Below are 20,122 nucleotides of genomic sequence, written 5' to 3' on the forward strand. Positions count from 1 at the left end.
ATACCATACTTGACACTAACATACTACGGAGGTATGAGATGGTTAAAAAATGTATTAATGAGACTTGGGATTTGTTTAGAAATATATCTACAAAAACCAATGTGTTTCGGTGTAATATAAAATATAGTTTTAGGAAAAATAAAAATATTAAGAACATAATTGAAAGAGAAAAAATAAATACAGGAAGGACCAGTAAGAAGTATGGCACTTTTAGATGTGGTAGATGTGCACAGTGCTCTTATATTGCTGGATCAAAGGAAGTGAGAATACCTAGCCTGGACATGACACTTAGGGCTAGGAGGTATAATAGTTGCTATTCAAAAGGGGTAGTTTACTTAGCATTCTGTCAGGCATGGTGGAGTTACTATATAGGGAAAACCGAGCGCCATCTCAGATCTAGAATTTACGAACATATCAGGGACATCAACAAGCATAATGAAAATAATGCCCTGTATAGGCATGCCTTGACTTGTAAAGTGGCTGATTTTAAGTTCTGGGTAATAGAGGAGGTCGCTTACCCAGAAAGGGGTGGTGACTGGGAGACTCTTTTGGAGTATAGGGAAATGATTTGGCAACTGAGACTCAATGCATGTTGTGGCAAGGGTCTCAATGACCACATTTCTATTACCCCAGCATTGAAATTGTTATTGTTAGATAAAGAATAAAGTTAAAACAAGATGATAGTCATCATATTTAATCTTTTTTAAGAAATTTTTAGAATTTTATATAAAATTTTTTTTATATATATTTATATATTTATTTATTTACATATATATTCATATATTTAATTATTTATATATTTATATTTATATTGATGGGTAAATATATCTACATGTATTTTTGTTTTCTGCATATGCTAGCCCTCTCCTCATGTTAGCTCTTTAAAGATTAATTAGGTAATTAAAGATGTTACTGCTAGCCAATGATCTTGGAACAATATGTATAAAACAAGGACCATTGGAAAATGATCGGACTTTTTGGATTATTTTAGGACCAGCTCAGTCCTTGAACACTGAGACAGCCTTTATTGTTCCAGAGCTGCGCGTTTTGTGAATGTTGCTTAATAACATCAGAAAGCAGACTGACATATGCATCCTTCATCATGTTAGGAAGGAATTCCTACATGCTTTGAAAGTGATGTTTCTTTACCAATTAATCTAATTACTATACCCAGCCACTGGGGATGCACAAGCCAGTGCATTCCTTTGTGCCGGTCCCAAGCCCAGATAAATGGGGAGAGTTGCTTCAGGAAGGGCATTTGGTGTAATATTTTGCCAATTCATATATGCGGACAACAGTACAAATATACATACCAGATCGATCGAAGCCCGGGTTAACAATGACCGCCACCAGTACTGTTGGCTAACAGGGTGCTGGCAGAAACTGGGCTACTGTTGGCGGAAGGAGGAGAATAGGGGGAAGGCATGCCCGAAGGCAGGTAAAGGCTAGGACTGTGGAAGAGAGGGTCAGAACTTTGAATGTTGGGAGCATGACTGGTATAGGGAGAGAGCTAGCTGACATGATGGGCAGAAGGAAGGTTGGTATATTGTGTGTGCAAGAGACCAGATGGAAGGGGAGCAAGGCTAGGTGTATCGGAGGTGGGTTCAAATTTTTTATCATGGTGCAGATGGGAGGAGAAATGGCATAGGGGTTATCCTGAAGGAACAGTATGCCAAGAGTGTTTTAGAGGTGAAAAGAGTGTCGGATAGAGTGATGTTTATGAAGCTGGAAATTGATGGTGTAATGATGAAAGTTGTTAGTGCATATGCTCCACAAGATGGGTGTGCGATGGATGAGAAAGAAAAATTTTGGAGTGAGTTGGATGAAGTGGTGATGACTGTACCCAAGGGTGAGAGAGTGGTGATTAAAGCAGATTTCAATGGGCATGTTGGTGAAGGGAACAGAGGGGATGAGGAAGTGATGGGTAGGTACGGTGTTAAGCAAAGGAATGCAGAAGGTCAGATGGTAGTGGATTTTGGGAAAAAGATGGACATGGCTGTGATGAATATGTATTTTAACAAGAGGAAGGAGCATAGGGTTACATACAAGAGTGGATGAAGATCCACACAGGTGGATTATATCTTATATAGAAGGGCCAGTCTGAAGGATATTGGAGACTGTAAAGTGATGGCAGGGGAAGGTGTAGTTAGGCAGCATAGGATGATGGTTTGTAGGATGACATTGGTGATCAAGAAGAGAAGGAGGAGTGTGAGGGCAGCACCAAGGATCAAATGGTGGAAATTGAAAAAGGGTAATTGTGAGGTGGAGTTCAGGGAAGAGTTAAGACAGGCACTGGGTGGCAGTGAAGAGTTACCGAATAGCTGGGTTACTACAGCAGAGCTAGTGAGGGAGATGGCTAGAAAGGTGCTTGGTGTGACGTCTGGAAAGAGGAAGGAGGACAAGGAGACCTGGTGGTGGAATGAGGAAGTACAGCAGAGTATACAGAGAAAGAGGTTGGCGAAGAAGAAGTGGGATTGTCAGAGAGATGAAGAAAGTAGACAGTAGTATAAGGAGATGAGGTGCATGGCAAAGAGAGAGGTGGCGAAGGCTAAGGATATAGCATATGAAGAGTTGTATGAAAGGTTGGACACTAAGGAGGGAGGAAATGATCTGTACCTATTGGCTAGACAGAGGAACTGAGCTAGGAAAGATGTGCAGCAGGTAAAGGTGATAAAGGATAATGAGGGAAACATACTCACAAGTGAGGAGAGTGTGTTGAGCAGATGGAAAGAGTACTTTGAGGGGCTGATGAATGAAGGGAATGAGAGAGAGAGAAGGTTGAATGATGTACGGATAGTGAATCATGAAGTGCAGTGGATTAGCAAGGAGGAAGTAAGGATAGCTATGAAGAGGATGAAGAATGGAAAGGCTGTTGGTCCAGATGACATACCTGTGGAAGCATGGAGGTTGTTGTTGTTTATCTTTCGGCTTTTCCCGGTTAGGAGTCTTCACAGCAGAACTCCGGTCCGCTAATGATTAGCAGTTGTTTTTTATGGTGCCGAGTTGCCAGCCCGACGTCCAACCTTCAACGAAGGCACGCCCATTCAACGCATGTCTTTCGAATGCCCACTCGACTGCGGGGAGGACATGCAGACTCAGCACAGAAGGCACTCCCATCCCAAGCCGAGAATCGAACGGTGTTTAGGTGAAATGGTAGTGGAGTTTTTAACTAGATTGTTTAATGAAAACTTGGAAAGTGAGAAGATGCCTGAGGAATGTAGAAAAAGTGTTTTGATACCAATTTTTAAGAATAAGGGTGATATGCAGAACTGTAGTAACTACAGAGGGATTACATTGATCAGTGACAGCATGAAGTTATAGGAAAGAGTAGTGGAAACTAGGTTAAGAAGGAAGGTGATGATTAGTGATCAGTAGTATGGTTTCCTGCTGGGAAAGAGCACTACAGATGCAATGTTTGCTCTGAGACTATTGATGGAGAAGTACAGAGAAGGTCAGAAGGAGCTGAATTGTGTCTTTGTGGACTTATAGAAAGCATATGACAGGGTGCCTAGAGAGGAGTTGTGGTATTGTATGAGGAAGTTGGGAGTGTCAGAGAAGTATGTAAGAGTGGTACAGGATATGTATGAGGGTAGTGTGACAGCAGTGAGGTCTGCAGTGGGAGTGAAGGATGCATTTAAGGTGGAGGTGGGATTACATCAAGGATCAGCTCTGAGACGTTTCTTATTTGCAATGGTGATGGACAGGTTGATAGACGAGATCATACAGGAGTCCCCGTGGACTATGATGTTTGCAGATGACATTGTGATCTGTAGTGAGAGTAGGGAACAGGTGGAGGAGACCCTGGAGAAATGGGGATATGGTCTAGAGACAAGAGGAATGAACGTCAGCAGGACTAAGACAGAATATATGTGTGTGAATGAGAGGGAGGATAGAGGAATGGTGAGGATGCAGGGAGTAGAGGTGGTGAAGATGGATGAGTTTAAATACTTGGGATCAACAGAGAAGAGTGTCAGGAGTGATTTGTGACAGACGAGTACCAGTAAGAGTGAAAGAGAAGGTTTACAAGAGGGTAGTGAGACCAGCTATGTTATATGGGTTGGAGACAGTGGCATTGACAAAAAGGCAGGAGTCCGAGCTGGATGTGGCAGAGATAAAGATGTTAAGATTTGCACTGGGTGTGATGAGGGTGGACAGGATTAGGAATAAGTATATTAGAGGGTCAGCCCAGGTTGGAAGGTTTGGAGACAAAGCCAGAGAGGCAAGATTACATTGGTTTGGACATGTGCTGAGGAGGGATGCAGAGTATATTGGGAAAAAGATGCTAAGGATGAAGCTGCCAGGTAACAGGAAAAGAGGAAGGCCTAAGATAAGGTTTATGGATGTGGTGAGAGAGGACATGCAGGTGGTTGGTGTGACAGAGCAAGATGCAGAGGACAGGAAGAAATGGAAACAGATGATCCGCTGTGGCGACCCCTAATGGGAGCAGCCGAAAGAAGAAGAGAAGAATATATACATCCATCCATATATGTGGGTGTGTGTTTGTAGCACTGTGATTTTTTTGTATATATTATATATGCACTCTTACTGCATACTTATCTGTCTGCTTTTTTATAGATTGTATATATTTAGATATGGTTTTATATGTGTGTGTGTGTGTGTGTGTGTGTGTGTGTGTGTGTGTGTGTGTGTGTGTGTGTGTGTGTATAGAATTTGTATAATAAAAAGCACGAACAAACTTAGAAAAAATGACAAACTGATGGAAGGCAACCAGAGAAAGTACAAATATTTAAATTGAATATTTAATGAATTGTTTTTTGTTTGACTTAATAGACAAACTTCTTTAGATACTTGTCTAGTTAGTTGTCTTGTCATAGTCTGTCTATTAAGTCAAATGAAAATCGCTTCATTAAATATTTAATTTAAATATTTGTACTTTCTCTGGTTGCCTTCCATCAGTTTTTTGTTTTTTCTATATAATTTGTATGTTTAAATACACACACACACACACACACACAAATATATATATATATATATATATATATATATATATATATATATATATATATATATATATATATATGGGTCTACTTTGTTTCACTGAAAACACACTTCACTGAAACTCATTTCAATGAAAACTCATTTCACTGAAAATCAGTTGCCTGAGCACAATTCACTGAAAGCTCACTTCACTGAAAACTCATTTGATTGAAACTCATTTCGTAGAAAGGTATATGCCCTGTTCCCCACTGTAGTGCGATCCTGTGGTTAGTATATATAGTAAGGGGGAGGTGTACTGGGGGGGGGTGTGGAGGGCATAGCCCCCCACCTATTTTAAATGTTGGAAACCATAGACATGGATACTTACAAGTTGAATGAATAACTCTTTCCAGAAGTTAATATATACCCAAACTATGTGGGGAGCTACTCCGCCACACCCCCAATGTGAGGGGGTCTGTCCCCCACACCCCCCCCTTACTATATATACTAACTCCAGAATCCCACTACAGTGGGGAACAGGGCATTTACCTTTCAACGAAATGAGTTTCAGTCAAATGAGTTTTCAGTGAAGTGAGCTTTTGGTGAATTGTGTTCAGGCAACTGATTTTCAGTGAAATGAGTTTTCAATAAAATGACTTTCAGCGAAGTCTGTTTTCAGTGAAATGAAGTAGACCCATATATATATATATTTATATATATATATATATATATATATATATATATATATATATATATATGGATCTACTTCAGTAGATCGAACATATTACAAGTTCGAACCACATGGCCGAGACCATATGTTAGAACTTGTAATAGTTCGAACACTGAAGTAAAAAAAGAAAAAAACAACAAAAAACAAAATTAAACATCTGTAGCAGGGGGGCTACACCCCCGGCACCCTCCACACCCCCTTACTTAAATATAATAACTCCGAGATCGCACTACATTGTGAAAAAGGGAAATCTTCCCATTCTGCACTGTACGGAGATCTCCATTCAGTCCGATCAAACATTTACAAGTTCGAACATATGGTCTCGGCCATATGAGGTTCAAACTTGTTGTATGTTCTATCTACTGAAGGGGACCCATATATATATATATATATATATATATATATATATATATATATATATATATACACACACATATACATATATATGGGTGTACTTACTATGATCAAAACATTTGAATGTCATTGTCAATAACATCAACCAAAAAAGGTTGACAATGCTGATGTTGACAGGGCAATACCTATGCACAAGAAAAATCCTCTCCACATGCAAACTAAAAGTAAAAAAAAAGAGAAAAAACATTGTGTTTTTCAGGGGAGCAAGCCCCCTGTACCCCCACACACCTAGTACTAATTATATATACAAACTCCAAGAATGCATTATCCCCAGGGAAGGGACATATTCCCCAACCCCAGATATTGTCAGTATCACACACCTGTGGACCATCTGCTTTGTCGACCAAAGCGTGTCGACAAATATATATATATATATATATATATATATATATATATATATATATATATATATAAATAGATAGATATATTTGTATGTGTGTGCAACTAAATAATCTCACTGCAGCATTCTATTCATGACGTCTAATGAAGTCAGAATTTCATAATTTTTGGCCTACTACAAAGATCAATAATGTACTTATGGAATAGTCCCTTTCCCTGACATGTACATATATGTCTACCCTTTACATAGCATCATGGCTATTTTACATTTTATTTAGGATAGTGTCACTTTTCCTGTGATAGTTTTTTTCTTTGTGTGTTGTGTGCACTAGTTTATTAATCTGTATTTTGCTCCATGGCTACAAGTTCAGAGGCTTTTCTTATGTTTGGACAAGTCATCCAAAAATGGGTTACACTGCATCAAATTTTCTGTACTAAGGAAGGCCTGAAAACACACAGAAGCAAACTTTTTTTCAGGGGGCTAGCATCCTTCACCCCACATACCCTAACTTACATATGCCAACTCCACGGTCACACAACAGTGGAGAAAGTGAAAACCTTACTGCAGAGTACCTTCTGTTTAATGTAATATAAATTCATACAGTTTCAACAAACCACAATGAGAAGAAGTCATAGTAAAGCCACTTACACCAACTCTGTTCACTGAAGTGCAGGAGAACCATAAGCTGAAAGAGATCACAACACCCACTCATCTAACTTTTAATTAGTATTCATAACGTGCTGTCTAGATTTGCGGACATTATATTCTTCCTGGCAATTCCTTGATTCATACCCTTGTAGATTTCTTGTTATATTTTTGATTATACTGCAAATCTGGATGATTAGCAAGTATCTGTGTGACAGCTATATATATGTGGAACAGGGAATTCTGGGAATACAGCAACCTGACATAATTTACAAGATATAGAGTGAAAGTTCATAACTGCTACGAGCTGTAAATGGGATTATGTCTATGAAGATAACCATCTGGGAAAAGGCAAAGGTTAAAATACATTAGAGCAATTTCATGTGACTGAGAACTGGGTCAATAAAAAGAAATGTATGGAACTAGGAATGACAGAGCAGTGCTGCTTTCAAATGGACGTTCATTGATTAAATTAGTTTGGGCTTGCACTTAGAATTGTATTTTATGCTTGTTAAGTGCTGAATGCTGGTTTATAGTGCTGGAATAATGCAGGAAGAGAAGAACTTTATGTATATTTTCAAACTTTTAAACCTCAGGATTAAATATCATTTAGCTTTTTTTTTTCAGCTGCTGACAGCAAATTCAGTTTTACCATTGAGGCATATCTACCATGATAAATGATAATAGCATAGCCACGATGTAGCTATTACACTAATCCTTTTCTTAACATGGCAGCTGAATAACAGGCACTCAAAGGTATGAATGCTGGCTACAGTGCTTGATGTTAAAACATTAGATAAAAAGGTCATGATTTTGTAAAGGAGTGCAACGCCTATGCATCCCCATAAAATCAGCTGTGTCTGCTCTCATGACAATACATCTAGTGCTCCCAAATTTGTGGTACTTTGCACTATATCACTGGCACCAAAATGTTGTCTCCATTAAAATCTATACAAAGGTTTTATATTGTTAATATGTGTCTGTTAGATGTTTATAGCAATACTTTTAAATGCACTGTATGAACTTTGTGCATATAAGAGCACTGTCGTTGTCATCAGTGAATCATCCAGTTACAGCTTTTGTATACTGGGGATTTGTAATTTTAGTAATATATAAAAACTGATATCAGCTTGTATGAGGCTATTAGCATAATTATGTGAGTTCCAGCAGATATTTTAAAAGCAAGATTAACCCTCCAGTGCTGCTCAAAATGACAAACATTTAAACAGTGCACAATAAATGGTACTAAATAGTAAAAATGCAATATAACAACTGACAAAACTCCTGCTGATTCAGGGGAAATGTGGCTTCTCAGGATATATCTCATGTAGACAGTGACTGTTCATTCAGATGCCTAGTCTGGAGCTGAAATAGGAAGAAAGGTTAATAATAAATGTGTTTAATTCCAAAAGTTCTAAGAAATGTTAAAACTGAATGCATAGCAAAGCTACCTGCAGACCTTTGTGGCTTCAATACAAAAATTCTGAAAATGAACAGAAATTGAAGGACACAAAATGCACTGTCTTAGTTTTGCAGTTTCTAAGCCCAACAAAAACAGCAGATGCATCACTTTTATCAGTGAATGTAGAGAGGTCAATGTTTCAACATCAACTGTTTTTTATGATTTATATTCTTTAGCTCACACCAATTTTTCAAATGACACCTGCTTCAAAGTTCAACAATCAGCCCGATCCCTTTGGTCTGGATCAATTTCTTCTGACAGCCAGCTTCAGTACTGCATCATTATAACATACCAGCTCTAAGGAAAGAGAATATGCAGCTGATGTCTGGTAAATGAAAATATTTCTCTTCACTACAATGTAAAGCAAGATGAGAAATGAGATTGTGAACAAGGCTCACGTCAGAGATGTGGGGACCCTAAGAATGATTACCTATTGGGGGCCTGTAGCAGCTGCTCTGTCCTTTCAAGTAGAATCCAAAGTGTGGAGAGGGTGTGGCTGTAACAGATTTTATGAGTGCTATTTATTTATTAGCATTAGACTTGCATGGATGCATAGCAGGATACGCACAGACAGTAAGCATAATCCAATTTCAATGAATAAATGGATCAATAAATGAATTAATTAATACATAAATAATAAATAAATGTAATACTGCGTTTCTTTAAGGCTTGCTTCAGTTCCTAAAATTGCTTAAAGGCTGCTATGGTCAGAAATTGTATTATAATTTTCTACATCACAGTTTTCTCAGACACTATTACAGTGGCTCATTGTCAAACCACAGGAAAGTGCAACAGCCTCAGTGAAATATCAAAAAACTACTTTGAGCCTCCACATATAAAAATAAAGTGCATTCCGCACTCTATAGAAACAGACCAACTCTCCACCGTTATGCACACAAGCACACACACACACACACACACACACACACACACACACACACACACACACACACACACACACACACACACACACACACACACACTCTTTAAACCCATTGTGCACAGTAAATTGTCAGCTCTATTCATCAAATAGATGTGGAGGAAATGGAAATAAGAACAGTAAACAGAGGGAAAACTCACAAGGGTATACCTTAGGTATAAGAGGTGGGGGGAAGTGTATTTTTATTCAGGGGAAGAGACCCTTTTTATACATAGAAAATAAGGGAGGGAGGGAAAGAAGTGGATGGGATAGAGGAAGAAGGGAATGCATCAGGGGCAGACAGACAAATATAAAACATTGATATAGGACAGACAAGGATTGTAGACGCACAAAAGTCTGGGTGGACATTGGATGGATATAGATACAGAGGCTGGACAAGCAGTGCCTGGGAGGGCTGGACAATAAAAAAGGAATTGGAAATGATGATACATAAGTGGGGAAAAACAGGATGGGGATAGCATAGGGTTCTGGCATAGTTGTATAACAGACCAGCCCAGAAGTCAGTAAATCCAGGTTTCACTTGCCTGGAGGGTTGATATTATGAGCTGGTTGCTCCTCTGGTGGCCCAGTGGCCAGGATCTGTCAGTTACATGATTCCACAAGCCACACTAGCCAATTCTTTAAGCTGATAAGATCTCCATTTCTTTCTGCACCTTATTAGCTACTGCCTCTATAGCTCATGCTGAGAGACCAGACGAGACCCGTCAAAATAACTTTCAGAAGAACAACCTTTGCCCCTCTCCAGAGAAGCAGCCAGACTTGTTTCCAGTGACCCTCTGAGTCACTTCCATCAAGGGAGCCAATGCCATCTACAGAGTGACAACCCTGGAACACCAGAGGTATCTGCCATTACAGACCAAGGAGCATGTCGTCTGTTTCAACCAGCCATATTTAGCTCACACTCCTCTACCATGGAAAAAACAATGTGTGTCTTCCTACGTCTACCTGTAAAACAGTACTGAAAAAAATACTTACAGTACATGAATGTCTCTATCTCCCTAATCTCTGCCTCCCACTATCAAAGCAGATCAATATGGCACCACCTGAGAGCACTGCAGTGATGCTAGCACAGCTGAACAGATCGTGGCAAGTCCACGCCAAGTATCCCTCATCCACAAGAGGACATCCTACTGCTCCAGAAAGCACTACATAAAGCTAGAGCTCTGCATTCCACAGTGCCTGAAGTCACATGGCCTCTCACACAGGTCTGATCAAGCAACCGCAAGTACTACTGCACAGACACATTTGAGGTTCACACGTTGTACAACATAGCACTGCAATGTGGTTCCACCGTATCTTTCTAGCACTGCACCACAGTACTAGAAATTGATATAATGCTGCAATGCAGTGCCATGGGTATACATATACATATGCAGTATGCCTGAGCGCACTAGTCACATGCATCATGGTCACTATGACATGTACGGCTACCACAAGGATGTCTGGGCACTGCAATGTGTTATGGCAGTGATTCAAACACAGTGGCATTAAGTAACTTCATTAGCATAACTACTACACTATTTAGTCTTTGTCAATATGATATACGTGTTGTCACCACTTTGTACAACATTGCTCATTACTATGCAATTAGTTGAGATTCTGTAGGCTTGGAGCTTTACAGAATGTCAGATAAAGTATCTCAACAAAAACAACAAGCCTTATAGTGCATATAATTCACACTGAGGCAAATACATTCACGCACATGAAACTGGGAACCCAGGAAAGTGGTATACCACTGGATCATCTGCTTATGGCTATGAGCTGAAACCATGTATCAGAAACCGTGTGTAGGATATTCTACAGAGAGTTTTAGATTGGTATGTAATCAGAGGAGGTTCTGCATAAATTGCACCTAATTAACATGTGCCTAAAGGGGAGGCAGTGACTATGGCAACAGTATGTAAATGGGAGGAACCTATGCATAGCTGTCCCTGTGGCTGACAAACAGCTACATAAAGAGAATGATGTAGCCATAGGTATAGGCATACCACAGCATACCATATATGCCTACTGATTGATATGTTTTGCCTATATGTGCTTGTGTACTGGCATACCCACCAAAAGGAGGCAATGCCTGGAAAAGTTCACCACCCAGGAGAACAAAGTGTTACTACAAGCCCTCCACACACACACATCGTATGTGCCTCCTGAGCAAAGGTGCTGAAAACAGTCAGTTCTTAGACTAGATTTGGCATGGACTGGTTCAAGATGTGAATGCTGTAGACTTTCATAATAGGCTTCTGTAATAGGTTCAAAGAAGGATTAATTATATGATACTCTGTGGAACATTCCAGTAGACAGAGGTTAGATCATTAGAGCATCATGAATGAAGTGATTTACTGAAGCTCAGATTTCAGTCTCAAGCACCAAACATGGAGAGTGGCTCCTCATACTTGTAGGGTGCTTTGATATGGGAGCTGGGTTGGGAACAACCACATGTATGTCACTCTGGGATGCACCAAGTTAGTAATGTCCATTACAGTACACTATAGTACACTTCACTGAATTTCCCATTTGTATATCTATCATTTTGGGTGCTTCTGGGCTGCAGTGCAACAACCTGCACGTGGTAGGCCTGTCAAAAGTTTGATGTACCTCTACTTTCCTGTACAGTAATATGAATATCAAAGGGGTTTATAAGGGACTATACTTGTGCAGGCAAACAATGTTATCATATGTGTTCATGCTTTCACAGTTTCTACTGATGGTGGGTCCAGCACAGCAAGATAACATAGGGTAATGACAGCAGTGTACCTGTGGCTAATGATGACAAGAAAATGCAGGTTGCAAAGTTCAATGAAATAGTGGCACTGTCTGCAACCCAACTGGAGGAAGGTCACCTACATCCGCCATTACAGTGTAAAGTTTATTTGGGTATGGGAGGACTTGGCCATTACCCAAAGCAGTAGCACATATCTACTCTGAAATCTTAAGGTTAACTATCCTTTGCATATTAACTGCTATTAGTGGTAGGAATGAAACCTCATGTTGTTAGTTCTGTTCTGTAAATTATTAACAGCATTTGTGTAGAGGGTTAAAACCTACAGCCTCATGACAAATTAATTGGTAGACAAAGGCTTTATCTTGTAAATATGACTTGTACAGCTTATAAAGCAGTTTTACTAGCAAAACATGTGTATACCATATAGCCACAAAGTAAATATACAACAGTTAATGTTGCACACTATTTTGTTTTTTATTAAAAGTAGTAGAAAACAGGCAAAAATAGACACTGCTGACATACCTCTCAACTGTCCCTGATTTTCAGGGACATCCCTGAATTTGACTCAGATTTTAACTCTGTCCCTCTTAATCCCTCCTAAAACTAGTGACTTTTGGAGGAAAGGTGGTGAATTACACTTAATGAATAATGACAATAATTAAGAGTTATAAACTTATTTTACTTCAGAAAATGTGTATTAATTCATATGCTCTGATTCTGTCAATGTTTCAAGTTAATAGCACTAATATTTTAAAAGTGTCCCTGATTGTCCATGATTTTTTCTTGACTTGTCCCTGATTCTGTTGAAATTTGTCTCCAACTGGTTGAGAGGTCTGACTGCTGAGTAAGGAAAATTGTCAGTGTTAGAGTTCACTAATGAGTTTAAAACCAAGGTATTTTCTTTAGGATGGGGTGTGAATGGATGACATGATAGCAGCCTTGTCTGCAGCTGAAATACGGTCCACTGCAACTGGAGACAGCCAGGTAATGGATGTAAGTGCAGATTGTTCAACAAAGCAATTTAATCCAGAGCAAGATCACCTTAAATTGTAAATTGCACATAATAGATCTAGAGCCGGGTATACTATTTCTCAAAGCAGTGAGAGAATGAAACAGCTTGAATTATAAAGAGAGTATGATCAGGCAGAAGGAAAGCAAAGGAACAGAGATCAGAAGCTGAAGAAAGTGAGAAGCAGTGTCAGCATGAGAAGGTGCTAGATTTTCATCAAAGGCAGTGAGTAATGGCATGAAAGCTGAACTCTAGATGCCAAAGTCAGTAAAGACGGGGATGACATTGCTAGTTTTATTTGGGCATTTCAAAGGATGCGTATTCAGCATTAAAACTGACCAGAGGCAATGACTGAGGTTTTTGACTCCTCTGTTTATGGGTATGTCAGTGCATGAACTCAGTAAATTGACTAATATGGAATGTTGTGATTATGCAAAAGTCCAAAATGTTTTTTAAAAGGCTTTTAATTTACTTTGATGCTTCCCGAGAAATGATCAGGAAGATGAAAGACAGATAGCAGTGCCAGTAATTGTATTGCAGAAATAAACTCATACCTACATAGGTGGCAACTCACTACTTTTGAAATGTTAGCATACCTTATGACAATGAAGTTAACCGTGATTATTTTGCTTGAGGACAAAAGTACCTGGTTAGCAGATTAGGAGTATAACACTCCTGAGGAAAAGGAGAAAAAGGTGACCTTTATATAACCAGAAGGGTACAACTTCAAATGAAAGGGGTACCAACCATCACACATGGGTAAAAAGATACCTAAACCTCCAGATCAGGTTGCATCGGCAAAAGTGTAAAGCACTGGCTCAAGTAGATGACAGGGTCTTGAAGTAAAATGTTTGCAGTGTAACCAAGTATGGCAGGTATGATGCTACTGTGATAGGTTAGGAAACAAAATACACATGAGACCTCTCATAAAAGTAGCAACACACTTTTGGTAGATTGCCTTGAAACAGAGAACAGTACTTGTTCCCGATTATCACAGTAGTCTGTACCTTATCCTGGAAGAGAGATGAAACAGGCATTATTGTTAAGCATGATACTGCAACAATATAACTGTTGCTCGGCTTGCAGTTGCTAGAGATAAGCACTACCTACCCAGGTAGTCCACTCCAGTTAGGGTTATGGGAGAGACACTTTTTTGGGGTGTCATTGGCCAGGGTTCATTTGGACTGAAAAGAGGGCTGTGTTTGATGACATCCTAGCAGGTGTTCTAATATGTAATGAATTTGATAACATAGTTCTATGGGTACATGCAGCTACATGTAGCCAACCATGGAGACAATCACATGGGAAATGTAGCACAATGTGAAAGAAAATGTGTAAAATGGAATATAAGTACATGTGCTGTTCACATCTGGTAGCATGGCCACATAAGAATAAGTGTTAGCTGGTAGTGAAAAGCCTAAACGAGAGCCACAGCTGACAAAAAATAACGGACTTCCTCTGGAAGTTCATTCAGGGAAGAAATGTTAGCAGACTTTATGACAATGAAGTTAGCCCTTATTACTTTGCTTGAGGACAAAAGTGTAAATCTGAGACAAAGTTGTCAAAAAGTATTGGATTGCTGCTACAAGTCAATCTATGGAGGATTACAAAGAGTTATTGCAAGGATATTTTGGCGGATTTGAAGCCACGGTGGTGCAGCGGTAGCGTTGTCGCCTCATAGCAAGAGGTTCTCCCATTCGATTCTCGGCTGGAGCGCCTTCTGTGTGGAGTCTGCATGTCCTCACTGTGGTTGAGTGGCATTCAAAAGACTTGAGTGAATGGGCATGCCTTCGTTGAAGGTTGGGCATCGGGCTGGCACCTCGGCACCATAAAAATCGACTGCCAATCGTTAGCGAACTGGAGTTCTGCTGTGGCGACCCCTAACCAGGAAAAGCCAAAAGAAAAACATTAAAGAGTTATTGCAGGGATATTTGTCAGATCCCAGTTTGCAAAACTTTAAGGAGTTAGCTACTAAGGCTCCTGATTCATAACTCTCAACTGTACAGATTTTAGCAGAATGTACAGATTTTTGCCTCATATTTTTGCCTGTTTTTCATAAAATGGTGGTTTTCTGGCAAACCATTAAAGATTTAAGTTAGAAAACAATGACAGACATTTGAGTTTCAGACTTCAAACCTTTCATAAAATTCATGCTAATGCAAAACCTGTTATTCTATCAGCTTTCTAAGTTTGTAAGAACAATATTTAAAAATTGTCCCTACTTTTGGGCCTTTGTACCACATTTATTTATGGCTTTGTCCAGATTTCTTGCACTAAGAGTTTAGAGGCATGCTCCTGATCCTCAAGGGCAGGGACAAGAAATTGCTGCTGATGGTAGTCCCAAAATCCTACAACAGAGCACTTTTAGCCATAGCCCATAACATTCTTTTTTTTTCAGATCTTTTAGCCATCAAGTATAACAAAAACAAAGTGTATGCATAATGTCAGTTTGTCAGGCATTACAAAAGATGTAAAAGAGTACTACTGCCAGACATGAGAGTAGTGCTAAAGGGCTAACAAGGTAAAAGATAGCATGAAAGCTGCTTTGTTGTTATTGTCTATTATCAAGGAACTATCTCAGAGTATAGCCATGGACAATGTTGGCCTCTTAGTACACCAAACATCACGAGTAAGAGATATATCTTTTAAGTGCTCCATTGTGCTACTAGGTACCTCAAGGTGGTGGCTTTGTCATTTGTCATTTGTAGAGGCAAAGAAGGTGACAAATGCTCTCTCAAACTTAATTTCTAGAATTTATCAACAAAGCTTGCCTAAATCTAGGAATGAGGGAGATTTCTGAGGAAAACTGTAAAAGCAATTTAAAATGGTCACTGTTCTTTCAAAGAAAATTACACCATGAGTGAACAAAGCTATATTAAAGTTTTGTCACATTTTAAAAACATGTAAAATTATTTAAAAGATAAAACAAAAGAAGCTCCATTGTGCTGCCTTTTCAGTAAACAGTACTGTATGAAAGAAAGTGAGTAAAATGGAATATAAGCTCATCTGCCACTATAAAATTGTATTAGTTTTAAAAATAAACCAATCCTTGCTTCACAGTGTATTCACACATGTATGCACTATTGCAAGATTAATACTTCATGTGATGCTGAGCTATGACAAAAATATTTCCTTCCTTGGACTCTGGCTTGCTAAATGTTCACTAGAACAAGCATCTTTGTTAATTCTAGCACAAAAACTGGTCAAACTGTCTCACTATCTCACTCCCTTCCGTAATAGTACATACAAACTGCTATAATGGATGGACAGTTTCCCATCATTTCACCGATCAGCCTGATTGACATTAGGCATCCTGAGGCAAATTAGTAATTGCCTCATGTATACTGACAACCACTTACTCCTGAAACACACAAATATCCTATGTGAGAAATGTAATCACACTATGAAACTGGAATCAATTCTCTCATGTAACAACAAACTGGACATCAAACACGCACACTTTCCCTCTCACACAAAATGAGGTCATGACACATAAACCCACGTATGTGAAGGCACTCATTAGAAGCCTACCAAAAGATCAAAGACCTCCCAAATGTAAATCACTTGCACATACTGCTATGCAAATAGAAACTACTACACAAAATAACACATACACCAGTATCTCAGCAAATGAGCCCCTAAGGCAAAGCACCTCAAATCTAATGTCTTGGTCATAGGTGACTCAACAGTGAGACACACAGATGTCCCCCTCACCAGGCTGGACAAGGAGAAGGTCACAGTCAGCTACCTGTTAGGTGTTAGGATCCATCAAATCAAACACGCATTCAAGTCACTCGACAACAAGTACAGTTACGACTCTGTCATAGTCCATGTCAGGGTGAATGACTTGAGACATACTTCTTTGGACTATATGAAGAAAGACATGACTGAACTCTCAGATTATGTGTCCCAGGCAGGTATGACCCTAGCCCTAAGAAGCATTCTACCTTCACCCAGGATGATGCCACAGTATAAATAAAAAAATGATTGACTTCAACAATTGGCTTAGCTTTTGGGGTCAGTCCAGGGGAATCCAGTATCTGTCAGCCTGGGAAGACATGATTGACAGGCCATGCTGCTTTGCCAGAGATGGTCTGCACCTGTCTCTTCTAGGCTTTCGGATACTGGCAAAAGTGCTTGCCTCCCCCATAACGCTTTTTTTCAGGCAATGTCACAACAACAAAATTTCCAATGTAACAAAATCCACTCAAGATAAACTCAAGGTTCTGCTGCTTAATGCTAGGAGTCTAAATATGAAACTGCACTCCCTGGAAGCAGTCCTCACCATGAAAGTTGCTGATGTCCCTGCAGTTCCTGAGACATGGTTCAAGGCCACAGACAGCACCCCAGTTGTGCAAGACTACAATGACTATAATGACTTCCACACATTCAGACTTCAAAATGAGCATGAAAGAACCAAAGGTGGAGATGTGTCCATTCGCATTAAAGTCAAGTATACTTTGAGACTGGTCAAACAGTACAACTCTCTCAAACTACTCCATTTCCAATTAACTATAGGCAAAATACATCATTGCTAGCTATAGGTCTCCCACCATGAGCCAAGAAAAACACACCACCTACCTGGACTTACTGGAGTCACTCGCCATGCAGCCCAACACCTTATTCATTGGAGAGTTCAACTGTCTTTCCATCGACTGGGCGACATACATGAGCATAAACTTGCTCACCCAGAGGTTCCTGGACTTTGTCAATACAAATGCTCTGGAACAGATAGTCTGCACCATCACAGGGTACTTAAATGTCCTAGACATAGTACTCACTAACATAGGAGGTCACTGCACTCCCCACTGTGTGATGCCATTCCCTGGTAAGGTCGAACCATAAATCAGTCTCATTCAAAGTAACTATTGATAGATTCATCTGTACCTGACCAGATTAAAACCAGGTCCTTCTGAAAAAGCAAGCCACCCTGGTGTAAATCAAGTATAAATAGGTTATATAACAAAAGGAAGTAACTGATGCCTAAGAACAAGAGGGAACTGACTCTGTAGAGAAAGAATTCCTTCCACAGCTTGAACAAGCAAATCAGAAATCTTGTAAAGTCTTCTAAAGTTAATTATGAAGCTAAAATAGCATCCCTAGCTAAAGATAATCACAAAGCATTCTTTAACTACATCCAAAATCTAAAAGGGAATGCCCAGCTATGCGCCAAAGTGGTAGTAAATACTACCACTCATACTATACCTGAGGAAATTGCCAACCTGCTAGCTGACAGATTTGGCACAAACTTCAACCCCCTGTTCCACCAGCCATACCCCAAAGCATACCTGATACCAATCATCTGCCTAGTATCTCTAGAGATCAGGTCATATATGCACTCTCCAAGGCTAAAACACAGCCTCAGTGGGATTAAATAACATTCCAGGTTGCTTATTAAGCAATCTGAAACAGGACCTAGTGGACCCACTAGGCATTCTCTTTAACCATTGCCTGAGAACTTGCTTTGTTTCAACAGAGTGGAGAACAACAGCAATAATCCCCATGCACAAAGTGAGGCTATCAACTGACCCAGGAACTATAGATCCATAAATCTAACCAGCCTCATCTGCAAGGCCATGGAAAGAATCATCATGGACCTTATCAAAAAGGACAGACGTGACCTTCAGACTCTAGACCCAACCCAGTTTGGCTTCATTAAGGGTAGATCATGCTTATTAAACCTTGTAGACTTCTTCAAGAAGGTCACCAATGCCCTGGATGAAGGTAAGACAGTGTATACTGCCTATCTCGACCTAACCAAGGCTTTTGACACAATACCCCACTCAGGTATTATTGAGAAACTCCCCCAGCTGGGGATTAACCCTTATGTCACTAGATGGGTTGTCATTTGGCTCACCATCAGAACACATAATGTCAAAGTTGGTGACACCATCTCTACCAGTAGACCTATCCCCAGTGGTGCACCAGAAGGATCTGTGCTGGGCTCTTTACTGTTTGGAATCTATTTCTTGGAAGTTCAGGCTAAAATTGATGGCCTTTGGCTTACCAAGTTCACTAAGGAGTGCAAATTGGATGCAATTACTGAGTCCCCCAATGGTGTTAACATATTATAGGAGGGGCTGATATAAACAAATGACTGGTGCCAAGCCATTGTTTAAAACTAAACGCAAAAAAGTGCATTATTATCCCCCTTGGCAAAGCAGAATTCCCTGCTAATTACAATATTGATAGCACTCCCCCCCCCCCCAAGTTCGAACCCAGAGGTACAAGATCTGGGAACACATGTAGATAGCAATCTGAATTTTGACCACCAAGTTTCTACAGTAGTAAGGAAAGTTTTCTCCACTGCTGAGTAAAGGCATTGCATCCAAGACTAAGGATGTTATAACTCCTCTGTACTCGACCATTATCAGACCATTAACAGAGTACAACACTCCCTTCTACATATACCTCACCAGACACCTATAGCAGCTGGAGAGACCACAGAGGTTTCTCACCAAGAAACTAAAGGGCCTCCAAGCCATGACTTGGACAGACTGAAAGTCCTGTCACTGTACTGTGTATCATATAGGCTGCTGAGAGGCGACTTGTGCCTGGCCTGCAGGGCAGTGTCTGACCCTGCACTGATGGACATGCTGCACATCCATAAGTCAAACAACACAAGAGACACTCACTCTAGGGTTCTTAACCTAGCTTGTGACCTTAACAAAACATGCTGGAGAGACAGATATATCTCCCAGAGATTGCCACTACTCTGGAATAAACTTCCGATTCACGTGAAGCAGAGCTCCTCATTGACATTCAAGTGCAACCTGGACAAATGCATGGGAGACCATAAATTCACCCGGGGGTGGCACCCATGTCCGTCATGGACAGCAGTAGTTGGCGTTTATCATAGACATGCATAGTTATCATGCAATACTTTATATGCCTTAATACTTATGCCTTTCTTAATAGTATC

The sequence above is a fragment of the Protopterus annectens genome, chromosome 10.part0 (genome assembly GCF_019279795.1).
Source record: "Protopterus annectens isolate FY-2018-M chromosome 10.part0, PAN1.0, whole genome shotgun sequence".
NCBI lineage: Eukaryota > Metazoa > Chordata > Ceratodontiformes > Protopteridae > Protopterus > Protopterus annectens.